The following is a 19151-nucleotide window of genomic DNA, read 5'->3' on the forward strand; positions in this document are numbered from 1 at the left end:
TTTGAATCCAATTAGTCGGATTCAGTGAAGAAAACTGATTTTTTTTATAGGCAAGCTGGGCTTAGGGAGACCCCACCAGTTATACAACCGTACCATTGAGTTTTGAACTTGCAACGTCCCAACACAAGGTGACGGGCACAAACTGCTCCTACCAGACAAGCGGAACCCCCTGTTGGTGTTAAGAAAACTGAATTCGATTAGAATAGGATTCAGATTCGGTATAAAGATTTCATTAGTGAATCCAATGGATATCTGAATCCAATGACATGTATTTTTTGGATTTGGTATTAGTTTTTTCTCATCTGAATCTGAATCTGAATCTTAGGATTTGATATTCGCTACATCGGACCTGAATCCGAACCATTTATATACCAACATATTCCAAAATACCTGCCAGTTGTCCACAACCTGATAAAGTGAACAATTCTTGAGAAGCAATCAAACAAATCTCTGTGCCAGGATTTTCTACTCGTGGGAAGATATCACGATAAATTCAAACTTTAGGATTTTTTCTGAGAAATCTCAAAACAATATCAATAAACTGAAAATCTCCCTTCATATCCACACCTTGGAGGGTGGACCAGCAGCTAGGGGCTGCTATTGGCAAGAAGACATGGGAGAAGAAGGCTTGTGCCCATACGGGTCATCGAATCAACTAGGTACCTTTATCATATAGGCTCAAAAATGAATTTTGGGTATGTAGAGAATGCAAAATCGAGATCCATCGAATCAACTAGCTATAGATCATGTATTAGAGAGGTTTTAAATGTCTGTACTTGACATACATCCTGATATGTTTCAAAAATATGAATTTTTTTGAAAACAATATTTGATTCAGAGTTTTACCAAAATCGGTTTTCAGGAAAAATGTGTACTATTGTAGATTAGATGCAAATCAGTTTTGGTTATGGTTTTATTAAATTCCATGATGGTTTATGAAAAAAGTGTTTTTCCAAATATGAGATTTAGATATTGGCAAAAACATGATTTTGATTATGTATGAAAGCATGTATTGATTTTTATTCCATGTTACCACACCAAGTTTGCTTAATTACGTGTGCATCATGCTTAGAAATTCATGTTAGATGTAGTCATAAGTGTTTTCATGTAAATGCTTTAATTTAGAAAATAACTATGTGATATTTTTATTTTTTATAACTAAACAACGTCGGGTAGAAAAGTCATAACGCTCAAATGAATTTGATTCTGACAAAATCCTTTTGTGTGGGTCATGTAAACATGTAAATTAAATTCTAGTAAATACGGCATGGTCAGAAAGCCCATCGTTTGAGGGTTATAGATTTTGTAGCTGAACCAGGAAAACTAACCTGTGTACATAACTGAATCTGATAGATGCTACCATGAAAAATTTAGTAAATTCGATTTATGGAGTTTTCTGCTGATTTTTTGATATGTATTGTAAGACAACCTATTAAATCTATAAAAAATAAAAAAAAGGTAACTCTTGCCAATAAGTACCAGAACTTTATCCAAGTTGATGAAATCTATTACTTGCAGAAAATCAGGACCTATGTAATTCCCTGACAAGGGTCCAGTCCAGAATAATATTAAAATAATGGTATGGGGTTTTGCTACAAGAATAGATTCTTTTGAATGATAACATATAAGTATAATATCAAAAAATTGAGAAAATTATAGGCCTTTGAATAAGGTTCTAAATCATTATTTCTTCATAGAGCAGAATTTTGCATCTGTGTTTGTTGACAGGAAAACCAGTTTCAGTCTGGGAATTTCTACTGTAAAAATATAAGAGGTTTCTCAGATCTATAAATTAAAGATGTTAGAAAACACATTAATGTATTACACATAATTTTTTGTTGTTTGTATAAGCTTTTTGTGAACCATGATAGAGCCTACGATAGCAGAGTGATTTCTATTGTTTACTGTTTCTGAATAATGAATTCTGAGCCTATGTAATTCAATGTATATCATGCTTTCATGTACATGGTTAGTTTGTGGATTAGTGTGCAATATAAGAATTTTATGAATTTGATGTGTGACAGCATGATAAGTGTTTACTCATGATGGTCATGATGAATGTCATGCTTACATGATGTGATATATATGCATAATGAGTTGAATCATATATAATGTTGAGTGGAAAGATGGATGCATAAATCGTTTATGTCATGGCGGGGGCATCATGCATTATGTTAAGTGGTGCATGCATATCATGAGGGATATATTGTGGGTTATGAGCGGCCTTATGTGCACATGGCTCGTGAGTGAACATGGGTTCTATGGAAACATTGCAGTGATTTTGTGTTTCATCCCATAATAATTGTTATAAATGTTCACACACTTAGACCTCAAGGGAGGTATGACTAAAGAGTACTCACGAGGATAGTATGTTACTGTGAGTCAGGACTCAAGGATATTCTGAAGCAGGGATAGGTTCCCAAGAGCCTGGTTTTGAATGTGTTAAGATTTATCTTAAGTTGGTTGTGAGAGCATCTTGAGTGAAGGCTCAAGCTAGAGAGCCCTTGGTGTTGAGGCACTTGAATTGACTGATGAATCTAATTAAGCAACATTAATTAACTCGTTCAAACCATCTGTTTACTTTAGAGAGGATAGGCGGTATATACGACCGAGAAAATAAATAATTAATTTAGAGAGCAAGGCATCTCTCTAGTTTCTCATCCATGGTGTATGAAACCAGGACTACCTGATAAGGCCTAGGTAGGTAACTCCATGACTCAGAAGAGTAGAAATTGATTCCCTAGACCATTGTAATGTCTCTCGATAGTTGATTGATTTAGTGGGTGTTTGCAGATCTTTTTGAGTCCATGGGGTTAATAAAATATATGGCATAATAAACGTTCCATCGGATTGGTTAGATCGAAGATGAGTCCCTGGGAGCGTACCCTTACAGGGTGAGAAAAGAGAAACAATGCATTAGAGATGAAGTTAATCGGGTTCACATGATTCACATATTATATATTGAGATGTATGAAATGAATGTATACAATGGTGCACGATCTTTCTTGCTAATGAGTTTGAATGTAGGTACTGAATCAAAGAGTAAGTTAATGTTTGTTTAGTTACCTGTATGCTCATATGTATATGCACGTAATCTGGTTTAGTGACATGTGCTTGACTGATATATCTGTTGCATGTTTTGTGTATTTAGAATTTATTTTTTTGTTTATATAGTAGAGTGTTACCTAATGGGGCACGGTTTGACCCTCTATTTTTACCATTTTTTCAGGCAATGAGTAAGTTGGTGATGTGGTACGCTTGTGGTGGTGTCAAGACGGATGTCATAGTTCTCTTTCCAAATACTTGGCTTTTGTTTTGAATCATGTGCATTTTAAACATTTTAATAATGTGTTTAGACCATGATTTTATTATTATTAGACATTTTAAATTAATGAATGGTTTGTTTAAAACTATATTTCAAGTGTTATGGTTTGATTGTAACCCACCCAAGTTTTTATCGGGTTTGCCAATGGCTTGTATAACCCTTCTGCTGGCTTTTAAAAAAAAGTCTCAAAAATTTTTCGATATAAATTTGGGGCATTACAATAGGAACTAAGTTTAAAGCTTAATTAGCTACTTAGTTTCTGAGACTGTCTCAATCTTGTTCACACTAAGTGAATACTCAAGCCCAAAAGGTACCTTCATTAATCCATATGACTTTCATGAATAATTTCATATTTTTTCTTGTTATAATTTTGATCAAAATGGTGGATTCTTATAGTTCAGATAAAAAATAGCCTTTTAAACCAAGATCTTTGGCTAAATAACTCTCTCTTTATTTAATAATTTAAGAAATCGATTTTAGAGAAAAAATCTACTTTATGAAATATATTTAGGTATACTTTGAACATTTTTTAGAAACAAATTGGGTTTAAAATGTATAGAGTTTACTTAGAGGGCAAAGCCCTCAAAGAGCTTTTTTTTATATTTTCACAGAGAAACCACCCCCAAGAATAGATACTTAGCCACATTGGATGTTTGTCATACTTACGATCGCAGGCCCTCAAGGGGCTTGTCAATTGAACTTTGGACTTGGATTTGAACTTAGATTTAAATTTGGCTCGGTTTGATCCAGTCTTTTTTTTCATATTTACATGGAGACACCACCCCTAGGATAAGATACATAGTTGCATTGGATTTGCTTGTCATACTTACAATCACTCTTAGTAGCATAAAACTTTGTGGGCTTACCCCCTGCCTCCAGAGAGTCGCCATGCTTCGGCTTGCATAAGGGGTGACACCCCAATGGGATTTGAACCTAGACCACATGCCTAGCAACCTAGGTCTCATCCGTGTAACACCCCAAATTTTAATTCCCGAAAATTATGGATTTTTTTTAAAAATTCTTTTATGAAATTACAGCGGGAAAATCGATCGAAAATAAAACTTGGCGCATTACTTTTCATTTATATTTGCATTCAAACATGCATTTGAATTTAAAAATTTAAACATCTATAATTGAAATAAATGTTCTCATATGTCCATCATTAATAATAAAAATCAATAATTAAATCAATTTATATATTAGAGTCCCGAGCAACTCATATGCTCTTATTCATTAACCTCGGAGGTTTGAGAAAGGTATGACTCTGAATTCACTCACTTCCCGAAAAAAAAATATTAACAATTTATGGGGTAAGACAAAATATGTCTCAGTAGGGTCAAACTATACTAAAAAAGTAATCTAAATTTCATAAGCAGGGATTTCTTTAGACTTTCATGTATTTAACAATTCGAATACAAAAAGGTTCAACAAGTATTAAAATTATTTCAAATAAGCATACAATTGTAAAAGTGAACATTTATCCATCATTCATTGAATTTAAATAAGAACAAATGCATGAACAGTTAAAAATGCATGCACTTACCAATGCAAAAGCCCTTCATATACATGAGTTGATTCTTATCTTTAATTATATTTTCTTTCTTATATGATGCATGTCATGCTTATTTAATGTACATATATTTAAGTTTCGCTTCTTAGCCCTGTGGGTACAAACACAGGCATATACCTAGATCAGGGTCATGATGCAGAAATATTTTTATACAGGGGTAACTTTGGCCTTACTGGGTACCTTTCACCAATTCGAGTGCAAGACGACAAGAGCGAGAGAGACTCCCAACACCACCAACCTGATGCATCAGACTTTCACTTATGAGTTTTCTACCCTCTACGCTGCAGTCTATTGCAGAGGTTTTCTCTATCTTCATGGGTGGAGAGGAGCAACCTTTCGTACTCAAAACATATTTTTACGAAGCCATGAGTACCGCTTGCCCCCTCCTTGTAAGTCATTGATTTAGTGTTATGGTTTCACTTATTTACATTAATGTCTTTCATGCAACATCATAACTGGATTCATAAAATATGATTTGGCCACTTTGGATCCAATGGATGCAAATTTAGAATATTGCATTCAATAACCTACTCATATTTTTTACTTGACAAATATATGCACATATACATAAACATTATGATAAGCTCTCATAACTTGGCATGTATCCATACATTCACATCATCATCATTATCATTATGTTATATACCAACATGCATACATAAAGGTTGCTACCACATGCAATTCATGATCATGTTTAAACAAGCAACAACATATGTAACAATTTACTTTATATTGTTCATGCCTTATGATATTCAATGTTCATTAACATGCATGTCATATGAATGGTTATAAATTAAGAATAACATAAATACATTGAGTTTGCATGTATATCAGTGCAAAATTCAAGATAAACTTTCATAATCATGTTGTATAATGAAAAATACAATTAAGCATTCATACATGTCATATTGTGCAAACTCAAATCTCTGTTAACCTATTTTTAAAAAATCCACCAAAAATTACAGACATTGAATGGCACCATCCTAATTTTACTATGAATGCCCCTATATCTCAGGAAAACAGACCAAGAAACAGAACTGAAAAATCCATTACAATAAAATTAGGAACATTCTGGAACTAAACCCTATTCAGAGAAAATATAAGACCGACCCTGTTATCTGCAGAAATTTTTCTCAGTTTAGAAAATTTCTTCAAATCTACAAATATATCTTTTCACAAAACCCTTTTTAGAGAATCATCTTATATATGTTATCATTCACCCAGTTTTTTCTTGATTTATTTTGATCACTCTTCGTTGGCTCTTTACAACCATCAAAACTGTGGGTCAAAACAATTCTGTGGACATGGCAAAAAATATGTACTCTGTTACAAGAGACGTTTCGGCCTCAATACCTATCCAAATGAAGCCAAATAAGACTCTAAATTCAAGCCCTCGATGCGTAGAATAATTCATTAATTTTATTCAAATTTATTAGATTTGTTTTCACTAAGATATTGATTTTTTCTGAAACAGGTTGGGATAAAAAATGAGGACATGAAAAACAAGATTTAAACTCATTCAAGATTCATCAAGAAAGAACAAGATTTAAGATAGAAACTCATACTATCACAAATTTTGATGCTCTAAACATGGTAACATCATCATATAATGCATACTTGAAGAGATTCAGGCTAATCTTTGCTAAAACAAGAGAATACACCATTCAAAAATCATAAATCCATCAAAAATATAACATACATGCTTATATCTATGCAAGAATCATAGAAAACCCTAAATAATCATGAAACATGAAATATTTATGTAATGATAAACTATTCAATCATACTAAACCTAAAATGATCTTCTCTAGATGCTTAGATCACCTTTCTTTAGCAAGAACATCTAAAATCCTACATTCAGGGATCGATTCTCAACCCAATCCTGAATTTGCGAAAATCCTAACTATGTCTGACTGTTATAGAGGCTATAAAAAAAAATTTATATGGTGGATAGATCAAAAATTTCTCAGTTTGTAGAAAATTTTGACAGCTTTTTGATGTCACAAAACGTTCATAAAAACTCATGCAATATGAGGGAGTTACGAATATTTTAGTGCAGACCTTCACTTTTTTGTTCTAACTATCACAGATTTGTGCTCAATCTATGAACAAAGCCCAAAATTTTACAGTAGATGTAAAATTTTGTTAGCTTTCCAACACAATAAATCACTTATTAAAACTACTCCGGACGAAGGAGATATGAGTCATTTATCGGTCGGGTGTTAGGCTAGAAATACGCTACCGAAGAAATTTTTGAGAAACCCGAATTATAAAACATATATTTTCTCATGAAAATGACCACAAAAATCATTCAAATTTTTACAAAACATCAATATTATCATAATCTACTAACCCAAATCAAAATATTCAGAAAAACAATCAAGTAACATGTATATTTTATGGTTTTTATGATTTTATTTTTTGAGAAAATTGATTTTGAGAGAAAATAATTTTTAGAGAGGTTTTCTTCCGAAAACCCCTTTCAATCACATGATTAGACAGTCCTAGCCCGAACCCATGTGTCAAAGGCATGGATTAGGGTCTATATTTATGAAAAATCAAAGAAATTCATACCCACAAATTTTGGATTACATGTACAGTATAGAACTCCCTACCTTAATGAGGTTCTCAAACGTAAATTGGCCTTCGTCTCCTATCTTTAAATCATAGAGGAGCTTCAATGACTGCTGAAAAAGATTCAAGAAAGAAAGAAAGAAGAAGAAAAAAAAATAAAGAATTCTAATGAGAATAAGAGAGGGAGAGAGAACCAACATTAATAATCCCCCTTATGAGGACCTCTATTTATAGATGGGCTTAGACAAGAGTCTCATTTTCAATATAAGAGGTTAATATCTATTAATATATTTTATTAATAAAATAACTAAATAAATTATAGGTCCTAACTTATTAAATTTTGAAATTAACTAAACTAGAGAGTAAAAGTAAGGACTTCTTACCTTGGCTGGGCTCTAGTGGCATAGTAATCTTTCGGGAGGCCTACAGACCCAAAGTCTTATCAGAATTTGATGTTTAAATAGTCAATTCGATAGCCCTCAAAACATAGATCATCGTGATGGTCTTGTATTTAATCATATGCACACGGATTGAAAAGAAAATTTAGTCGACGTTGAAGAATATTAATTTTTTACCTACAATTAGACATGAACTTCAGTTGATGATAAAATGCTTAAATCAACATCAATTTAGCCGTGTAAATAGCCGATTTTGAAGCCCTCAAAATGAGGAATGTCAAGGTTGACTTTGATTTAAAAGATAAGCTACTCATCAGTCAAATTTTTATCAAATAATAATGATATTTTTTGGAGTGTCTGACCCTATGGGTCCAATCCAATGATATATGATTCAAAATATTTTGAGTTATATCCAATCTAATATATCTCTAAATTGATCTAAATGTTATGAATTATATCCAACTTAATTGGGCTTGATTCAAATATCATTAGTTAAATCCACTACTTAATTTAAGGTCCAAATCCATATAAAATTTTTTATTTATGATTAAATTCTAATTTCATGCTTAATTAAATTCAAATATAAAATTAGATGAAATGACATTAAATGACACTAAATTAGGCTTAAATGTAAATAGATTTTATCTATAAAATTTTGAATTTCTATGTATTTAAATTATTTATTTTAAATATTTTTAAGAGGTTAATTCAAATTTAAAAAAATCTGAAAAAATAAAACTTAATAGGGTCGATGAGACCCTTGGGCGTGTAGGGGTGTTTCTTACACTTAGAAAATTTTGTCTAAGTCCTATAAACTCTATACTCCATGCGAATCAGCATTAACTAGACTGTGTAATTTATTTTCTAAAAATAATGTTTTCTCATAAATGAACTTCGAAAGCGATGTCTACCAAAGTCAGTAGAACCCAATGTCATTTTGAGTATTTTATTTTATTTTTGTATATTAGATTTCAAACTCATGAAACTAAATTCAAATTTATTGAATTTACATTACATACATATCGAGTTATCTTAAATTTGTCTGAAATCTTATTCGACTTTATTTTGGTAAAATTTGTCAGTTATTTTATTAAATTTTGATCTTTTTCATAAATTCGATTCTGAATGCGAATTTTATAAAAATCAACTAGAATCAACTTTAAGTTTTCATACGATATCTCTTATAATTTCTCTTTGGCTAATTTATATTTTTACACTTCTTTCTCATAAAAGTTGTTGTTTATTTATTAAAAATTTCCAAAAAAATCATATGTATTACTTCTGATCTAAATTTAAAATCATAGATTTAATTTCAATAAAAATATAATTTATTGTATTCTTTAAACTTAAATTAGCATTCAATTAAGTCTTAATTTAGATTTGAATCATTCAAATCTAATTATAATATTTGAGACGTATTTATTAAATCTGAATTCAAATTCAAACCCGATTAAAACTCAAAATCCTGATTTAGAATAAATTATTCACTAAAAAATTATTCTAAATCCTAATAAATGTTCAAATTATAAATTAATTCTCATCTTAATCTCAAATAATATTTTAGCCTTAATTCAATGTTATTTCTCGTAAGATATAAAAAATTTATGGGTTTTACAATCTCACTATGCCAAACCCCGTTGAAGTGGTTTGGTTTGACCCTATACCTCTTAAAAAGTTTTTGTTTTTCAAAATGGTTTGATGGTTGACCAATCAAAGGACATTTTTAAACTACACCTAGTTTTAAAGGTTAGCCTCAATGTCTTTGGCACATTAAGAAGGTGAATGAGTCCATGAGGCTTGTTTGGGTAGCCGTTTGAGGCCTTATATACATGCTTGAGCCTTAAATGAGTAGTTGATGGTTCAACCATTCTTAATTCAATTGAACACTTGAATTGAAAGGCACAATCTTTCTCTTTTTTTTCTTTATTTTACTCCTCCCCACCCCTGACTGCAAGTTGGTAGGTCCCTAGTAAAAAGTTCAACTTTGGCTATGTGGCAAGAGACATTCCCTGTGAATTTTGAGCTCATGATATCTCGTCAACTTGGTGACCTTCACCAACCGCCCTTACCAGATGGTCAGAGCCCTTGGGGAACGTGGGAATAAAAACTTCTGAGGTTCCTAGAAGTTCATGACACCTGCAGCTATATCATCTTTTTGAACCCTTTTTCCTCATTTTAAAAAGTAATTTACAAAAATGCAATCTATTTTATCAGCTATTTACAAAACGCTGCCCATCATTCCAGATATTGCATGCCGCTTTTATTAGTTATACCAGATCAACAGCTCGTCCTCACCACCGAAGTGGTATATCCCTTGTGGTAAGCGGGTCCTGTGTCAAGCTAACAGGCCCAGGATCGAATCCCTCCACCGCACAGCACGGGTGTTGTTCTGGTAGTGTCCGCCTAACCCTCACGGACGGGACAATGAAAATAAAAAAAACCTTCAATTCAATCAAGAGATTGTTCATACGATCCAAAAATTTATTTCATACGTATAAAATTTAAGAAAAAGAATAATACCTATTTTGTTCTCTTTCTCCCACTTTAACTTTTTGGTAAATCTCTCTCTCTCTCTCTCTCTCTCTCTCTCTCTCTATATATATATATATATATATATATATATATATATATATATATATATTTATATATATATATATATATAGCACATAACTTTGTTATGCTTTTCTAGTCTCTCTTTCTCTCTCTAACGTTTTTGTCTAGATAAAATTTACTCTCTCTCTCTCTCTCTCTTTGTTTAAGGGGGCATCGTGACACAATATCTTTGAAATTCAAGAATGACATTTGACTCAATGAAACTTTCATGTAATTTTAAAAAAGTTTCTAAAGCCAATTATTTTGGCCCACAAATGCCCCTCTTATATCTTTAAGTAGTAGTAAGATTTGAAGGACGCAATCCTAAAATTAGTCAGTTGACCTTTATTTAGTTGAAAAAAGTGACTGAAAGGCCATCATTGTCCATTTCTTTAACAGAAATATCATATGATGTGATATAACATGAGTCATTTAATCCATAAACCAAAAATGTCATTTTATACCTCAGGTCCTCAGGTAGGAAATTGAAATATACTTAAATAAAGTAGATAATAACATAGTGACAAATATAACGAGATTTATGAAAATCTCACGATAATATACCGCAATTTAAACACAATATTTATGTTTTAAACGGATATTTATTGTGAAAAAACAATGTATTTTTATTTTTAAAATACAACAAACAGCAACAACAACAACTACGCCTTCATCCCAAAACAATTGGGGTCAGCGATATGAACCAAAAAAGAAATTCATTTTGGGTCTTCCACATGAATCCTTTTCCTCAAATCATTTCTATCCAATGCCATGTCCTCGGTGAGGTTCAAAGCATTCATATCCTTTCTGATCATCTCCATCCAAGTCTTCCTAGGCCTACCCCGACCTCTTTTAACTAATCTATTTTCCCATTTCTCCAACCTTCTAACTGGAGCATCATTAGGCCTTCGCCGAATATGTCCAAACCACCGTAAACGATTCTCTCGCATCTTATTTTCAATGGGTGCAACACCTACCTTCTTACGTATCTCCTCGTTCCGAATCTTATCTTTTATTGTATTTTCACACATCCATCTAAGCATGTGCATCTCAGCTACACTCATTTTTTGAATATGATGTCTCTTGGCAGCCCAACATTCCGTACCATATAGTAAAGCGGGTCTAATAGTCATCCTATAAAACTTTCCCTTCAACCGCAATGGCATTCTACGATCGCACAACACTCCAGTTGCACTTTTCCATTTCATCCACCCAACCTTTATCCTATGATTTACATCTCTATCAATTTCTCCATACTTTTGAATGATGGATCCCAAATATTTGAAATAATCATTCACCGGTATTTCTTGCTCTCCAAGCTTCACTACACTCCCATCACTACTTCGTTGCTTACTAAACCGACATTCCATATATTCAGTCTTACTCTTACTCAACTTAAAACCTCTAGCTTCCAATGTCTGTCTCCATAATTCTAACTTAGCATTAACCCCAGCTCTAGACTCATCAATCAAAACAATATCATCAGCAAACAACATACACCACGATACATTTTCTTGAATTGATCTCGTAAGCTCATCCATCACTATCGCAAATAGGAAAGGGCTTAAAGCAGATCCTTGATGTAACCCAACCGTTATCGGAAAATTGGTTGTCACCCCTCCACAAGTGCGAACATTTTAAAATAAATTTTATTAATATTTTTTATATTTTTAAATTTATTTTTTTATTGCCAAGATTTTGCCAAAAAAAAACACGATTTTATGAAAAAAAAATCAATTTCTCAAGAGTTTTTGAAAAACAAGATTTTGCTAAAAAAATGTTTGTCACTATGGATAATAACTGAAATGTTGGCCTTTTTTTTTGTAAATGGTCGATAAGTTAATGGCTTTTATAAATTATCTCATGTTTATACACATTACACAATGGAGGAAGAGAGGCAGCAGGGAGAAGACTCCTCAAACAGGATTTTTTTTTTTCCTTTTTATTCATCATCGTTGCCATGGCTTGGGAATCTTACACTGGATTAGCATCTTTTTTCTGGTGCACCAGGACCACTAATATATATTAGTGCTTTTTTTTTTATAATTACACGGAGAAACTGCCCTGAAGATCAGAGACCTAACCATGTTGTCTTTGCCTGACGTACTTAGGTTAGGTTCGCTGTCCTGGCAGCGTAAAACTCTGTGAGCTTACCCTTGCCTCAGGGGAGTCACCATGCTTCGTCTTGCACAAGGTATGACACTCATGGGATTTGAACCTAGACCGCCTGCCTAGCGGCCAAGGCCTCATCCCACTAAGCCAAACTCCTTTGAGGCTACATTATTATTGTTTCCTCTTGGTATTTTTTTTATTTTTATATTATAGTGTTATGTGCAGGTGTGACTCCAATCTCTATCTACGATATTAAATAATCCAAAGTGTCCACCTATGTCATATCATATGCCCCATTAAGTATAGGACAAGGTTCGTCCAAAGCCATTGATAAACGCTAACACTAAATAGCATTTTTTTTATATGATCCAAGTGTCAGTTTTTAATGACGCCCAACATAGACCATGGATGGCAGTGGACCAGGGCAGAGGCAGGGGATAAGGTCTCCACCCCTGTCCCGTCTCAAAATTCTGCCCTTCATCCCCGCATCCATCGCCACACGGGTTTTGATTTTAACTTTCATTCCCACCTCCATTCCTGTTTCATGTCCCCCATCCCCGATCCAAGTAGGGCAGGGCCCTGTTTCCCCTAGGTCCATTGCCATCCCTAAAGAAGGATTTGGGATGGGGCAGGGCAGGGCAGGGCAGGGCAGGGCAAGGCGGGGATCGGGAGGGTGATGGGGCAGGGCGGGAGAAAGCGTAAGTCCATCCCTGCACAGGTTTTGATTTTAACCTCCATACCCACCTTCATCCCCATTTCATGCCCTCCATCCCCGATCCAAATGGGGCTAGACAGGGTGGGGCCCTGTTCCACCCCCCCCCCCCCCCCACTGCCATCCCTAGGTCCAAGCTTCAAAATTTTTTGCAGATGAGATGGAGACTATGTCTCTTAGCCTGAGTGTGGTTTCTTCAGGTTATAAATAAATAAATGCCAAAAAAATAAATAAATATCAATTTCTAACAAATGAACCGTATTTGAACACTTCTACATAGTCAATTTGCTAGAAAAAAAAAGCACAAAAAGTTTCGTCCTTATGAAAGTTCACATATTTATAGTTCACTTCTTTCGTACGTACTAGCATAGTTTAACAGCCCATCCACTTTGCCGGACCAAGATACATCATGTTTCGATTAATACTTTTATGACAAAATAGGTCAACAAGTAGTGGTAATATGTATATATTTAAAACAATTTATACTAAATTTTAATTTAAAACATGCAACTAAAAATAAGGAAGCAAATAAAACCATTTTATGTTGCTTATTATATGTTTAATTTGAAACATACAAGTGTACAACTAAAAAAAATAAAGCAAATAAAAATCACAAGATAGAAGATTGTCTTATCTTGTTTATTCACCCATCTAGCAAAAAAATGAAAAATGAAAAAAAATAGAGTAAATTTTAGGTACCATTAAAAGATGAAAAAAAAAATGTTTTATATATGCCATTTTAAAACTTAAATGGTAAAAAAATGAACATATATATATAGAGAGGGAGAGAGATTTATGTTTGGTACAAACGATTGTACCTATAATCTAGTTTGAATCTCACGATGAGAGTTGGCATTAACCGGTTTTGATGTGCATCCTCTTAAAAAATAATTGAATGGCAGAAAAGCTTACAAACGTGATCTACATGACGTAGGTGCCACAAGACAAGATGGCTGCACATTAAGCGCATGCCCGGATTCCAACTGCAATGGCTGCTGCTGCTGCTGTTGTTGATGCTGATGTAGCTGCACCAACATGCTCCCTCCATGGGAATTTAACCCTCCAATGCTGTTGGAAGAAGCTGTTGCTCCAAGGGGCTGTTGCCATGTTTAGTAGCTAGATGGAATATCATCAATAGATATATTGGCTTGTGGAAACTGATTTGGTAGACTGGATTGAGACTTAATCAAAGGTTGAGCAAATGTTGCACCCCTTTCAACAGGATTGCCTTTGGATCCATGAAGTGCTGCTTGTATAAGAGTAGACTGGTCCATGGCTGGCATGACCAAAGTGCCTGTGTGACGACCAAGGAACTCAGCATGCAATGCAGCAAAAGTCTGTGGCCCAATTTGACCAGAAGCTGCCAATGCTTGGATACTGATATTTGCCATTGGACCCAGTTTGCCACTTGATTCTACAGGTCCACCAAAGGAACTACAGATTGCACCTTGATTCTGACCCACACCACTAAGCCTCTTCAAATAAAGCCTGAATTTCTGCAAAAGTACAACCATCATGGATATCATCAATCAACATGTTGATTGATATATACACACGATCCAGTGCTAAATTGACATGATTTATCTAACAAATTATGCCACCAGACATGGGTTCCCGTACACAGTTTTTTCCAAAAAGAAGGTGCAAGGGTGTTGCTGGGTCATATTTTTTATACACAGACAAGCATCATATATAAGCATATTTAATGCAAATGGAGAGCTCCACCAAAATATGAAGAATAAACGAAGAAATTATAAAGTATCTCTAGTAATATACAACATATCTAATATACATCTATGTGTAGCAGCCCCCAAAAAACACCAGCACCAGCACTTAGAATACCAATATCAAAAGGGGTATGCAAGCATTTTGAAGTACCCATGTTACATAGCGAGCAAACAAGCAGATTTCCAGTGAACATAATCAAAATTTTACATTTACCATTTACGCAACACCAAAAAGACCACAAGGCAGAATCATGGTTCACGGAGAATAGATTTAGTTCAAGACCTCTTAGCGAAATCTCTTGTTTGTGGGAAGTCAGAAAAGACAAGAATTGTTGCAAGCAAAAACACATGCCCAAAGATTCAAGTTCACAACTTCAATTTTCTCATGTAGTTTCCTTAACTCAAACCTGCCTATAGGCATCTCTCATTCAAGTAGCCTGCTTGCACCATTTCACATGCAACAAGTTCCTCAAGAAGATCAAATTGACAATGAAGCTTGAAAATAAGGCCAAGGAAAAAATTTATTCAGACTTTAACGGCTGAGATGAATTTGCTTATATATCAAATTTTAAAAAGGGAAAAAAGAAGAAAAAGCTGTAAATGGCTCGCAACATTTTCCCTCGTCAGACCAGGAACATTCATCAATTCCAGGATTCTCTTAGGAACAGCCTCTGCAATGTACAAACACAAACAGCCAAATTTATCATACAACCAACCAATAATTACAGATCTCATCTTAAAACAGCCACCAGTAAAATGTACAGAGACAAGACCAACAAAGATGGTATTAAAGGCATACTCTCAATTCCAAGCTGGTTAACTGCATTAACAAATTGTTGATGCAACTCTACTGACCAAACCACACGAGGCTTCTTTGATGCAGCCGGATCTTCATTTTCTTGTTCACCATCATCTTCATCATCTTTGCATTCTTTCCTCCTTTTGTGGACTTACCAGTTGCCATCTGAACCTTCGTTAACAGATGATGCATATTCGGTCTCTTCACACACTCGTTTATGACTATCATTATCCTCGAAACTACCTGAGTGCTCGTGTTCTTTATTCTCAATGCACTTCTTTCGGATAACATGCTGCCAGATATTCTTTAGTTCTTCTATGCGCACAGGCTTTATCAGATAGTCACAGGCTCCATGTTTGATTCCTCTCATGACAGCACTAGTTCTCCCATCCGCAGACATCACTAAGTACATGTGCTAAGTTAGTAAAACAAGAACAGAGAACACACAGAAAATGAAAAAAACAGTTTTACTTACTGATTACAGGTAGATCCATTTCCAATCCAACAAGTTCAAGAAGTTTAAAACCATCCATGTCAGGCATATGAACGTCGCTTATGACCACATCAAAAACCCCTTTCTTCTCCCGCAGAAGAGAGAGAGCAGTTGTAGCTCGGTTACATGTTGTGACTGCAAGAATAGAGTATACAGTCATAACCATCACAGTGTAGTGTTCTTTTTCAAATAATAGTAACAAATAATCTGTATATTGCTGATTTCTTCCACAACTCTACAACAATATGCATAATAAAACCAAAATATAAAACAGAATATTTATCATTAAATCTAATAAAATAAATAAATATATTTTTCCTAGCAGCCTCAACACGAATAAACTAAATAAAGCACCAGATGAGGACCACACAACAAGCAGACTCGGGCATCAACTTGATAACCAGCAACATAAATCTTTGCAAAAACAACAAAAAATCTAGTGCATCTTCTGGGAATTTCACAAACAGTTTTTCAGGCAGGAAATGCCCCTGCAAAGTTATTTCAGGCAGGCAGAGAATACCCCTAGAAGTCTCCAAAAGATACCTCAGCAAGAATAATATCACACAAAAATTGAGAATGCCCCTAGAAGTCTCCAAAAAACACCTCTTCAAGAATAATATCACACGAAAATGAATTGAATAGCTTGATACCTGCCACTTAATTTTATTGCCCATACCCTGAGAAAATTATGGCACTTAATAAGCATACTATAGACAGATTTCGTTCTGAGAATGTTCTACTCATAGTCCCCCTCAGGACTAAACCGGAAGTCTCATACCATAAGTCTCACAGTTCATAACATCCTTCTCACATTTTTCCAGAGAAAGTGGCCACGAGGAGGTTTTCAATTTTCATTCGCATCTTGGGTATCATACTTGCAATATCATCAACACCTTAGCTCCCATGTTGTCCAAGAACTTTTCCGTAAACCAATCTTGACAATCCTACAACACCAAATCCATCTGTGCACGCAACCAGTTATCAACGTGAGGGTGAAAATTGATATATACGAGATCTAACTCGGCTTTAGCTGGAGGAACCTCATAGTTAACCATTTAACTAATACCTAATCATGCAAACAAAGACCTGAACAACCTCTCAAGCTTCACAACTAGAAAATATAGATAAGAAAACAATCTAACAACCTAACAAATACACGACACAGATATTCCAAAAAGAACGTCAAAAGCATTTGACAAACCCCAACCATCAATTTACATTTGTTCAGACAATTCCAGCACAAATCCATGCGCATTTCCACCATAAATCCAGATTAACCGCAATCAAGGATGCTTAATACTATAAGAATCAAGCAAAAGAGACTAAGATCTTAGCCATTCTTGTCTCAAGTCCTAAAAGGTTTCTACTGTCGATGGACGAAACCGTCTTTAATAATACCCCAAAACCCAAAACTAGCTGAAAGGCTGAAGGCGGGGATGAAAATATAAAAGCACCAAACAATCTATCACAACATACAGCAAGTACTGTAACAGTAACATCAGAAGAAAGGTAAAAATGAAAAAAAGACTAACAAAGATTCAAGAAAGGGATAAGAAACTTACCCGTATACATGCATTTCCTGAGCATTTGCTCCAGTATCTTCAGACACGTCGTGTCATCATCAACTACCAAAACCCTAAGCCCCGCCGGAAACAGATCCGGCACCCCTTCCGTCCGGCTCGAGCCGTAACTGTTGGCCGTGGTCAGGCACGAATGCTGCAACCTCTGCATGCTCGCCATGCCAGAAACTGAAAAAAGAACGACTTTGACGAGATCAAGAAAAAAGACGATAATGGATCAAATCTCCCGCCTTTTGATCCTATCGGAAATGAAATCACTCGGCCGGAAGATCCTCACTTCCATCCCCAAATCCAGCACCGAGAACCCAACCCCGACCCCCTAAACATCCCTCCAAACCCTGATTTCACCTCCGAAACCCCTCAGACAACCATCTCCGCTAACAATCTCCCTCGATCTCAACCGGATTCCGGGATCCGATCTCTCCATCCACTCAACCGATACAACGACCACAAAAAATCCGGACTTCCACCCCCCGGACCGCCTATTCCCGGCCGGCAACCTCCCAGATCTCGAATCACCTATCGGCCAAGCTTCACGAGTCCACGGAGGACGGATTCCAACGGAAGACCCAAAACCGACAGAAAACCGGAAAACTACCGCCTGTGCCGAACCTTTCTCTGACAATTCCGGGCCTTTTCCCGGGTAGATCTCCTGCCGCGAGACGGATAGTCAACTTCCGTTCGGTTTCAGAGTATCCCCCTCCTCCAACCTAGGTACTCCTCCGTCCCGGCGATTATCGTCCGTTTTCCGGCTAGATCTCCGGCGCAACGACTGAAATTCGACGCCTTCCGATCACTTCCCGATCATCCCTTCTACCGAACGAGAGAGAGAGAGACCCCAACGACCCGGAAGTCGGAATTTCGTCGCTCTTGAGCTCGACTACCACAAATCGAGAGCTCTCCGATCCACTCGTGATCACTCTTCTTAGGGCAAACTAAGTTGGCACGCCATTATTTAAAATAATAAAAAAAAGGCTTCTAGTGCAATGACGATCCCGTCCCTGGATTCTACCGGTAAAGACCACAACGCTGCTTCCGCCACCCGTGGTTTCCCGATATACCCCGATTCGCAGCTTAAATGACGAAAGCGTCCCTTATTCCGGACTCTTGCTGACGGCATGCGCGTTGACGAAATTGCCCTTACGTGATCTTTTGAGTTGAACGGGACGGATAAGGGGCGGATCACCGTAGATCCGAAATAGAAATCGGATATGGGGCATAAAATCCGAATCTGTTGCAAAAATACTAAAATATTATTTAAATATTAAA

At 35.4% G+C, this 19151-nt stretch overlaps 1 pseudogene across 1 annotated transcript; it reads right to left on the reverse strand.

Moving 5' to 3' along the window:
* Nucleotides 1-14163: 14163 nt before the first annotated feature.
* LOC149816302 (two-component response regulator ORR21-like) lies at nt 14164-18803 on the reverse strand (annotated as a pseudogene). The gene is made up of 5 exons (XR_016427672.1): nt 17865-18803; nt 16285-16437; nt 15810-16211; nt 15612-15681; nt 14164-14786 (listed from the first exon to the last, which is right to left on the reverse strand). The product of XR_016427672.1 is annotated as a two-component response regulator ORR21-like (transcript).
* Nucleotides 18804-19151: the final 348 nt, after the last annotated feature.

This window comes from Nuphar pumila, chromosome 14 (assembly GCF_984573655.1).
Source record: "Nuphar pumila chromosome 14, dmNupPumi1.hap1.1, whole genome shotgun sequence".
Classification (NCBI taxonomy): Eukaryota; Viridiplantae; Streptophyta; class Magnoliopsida; order Nymphaeales; family Nymphaeaceae; genus Nuphar; species Nuphar pumila.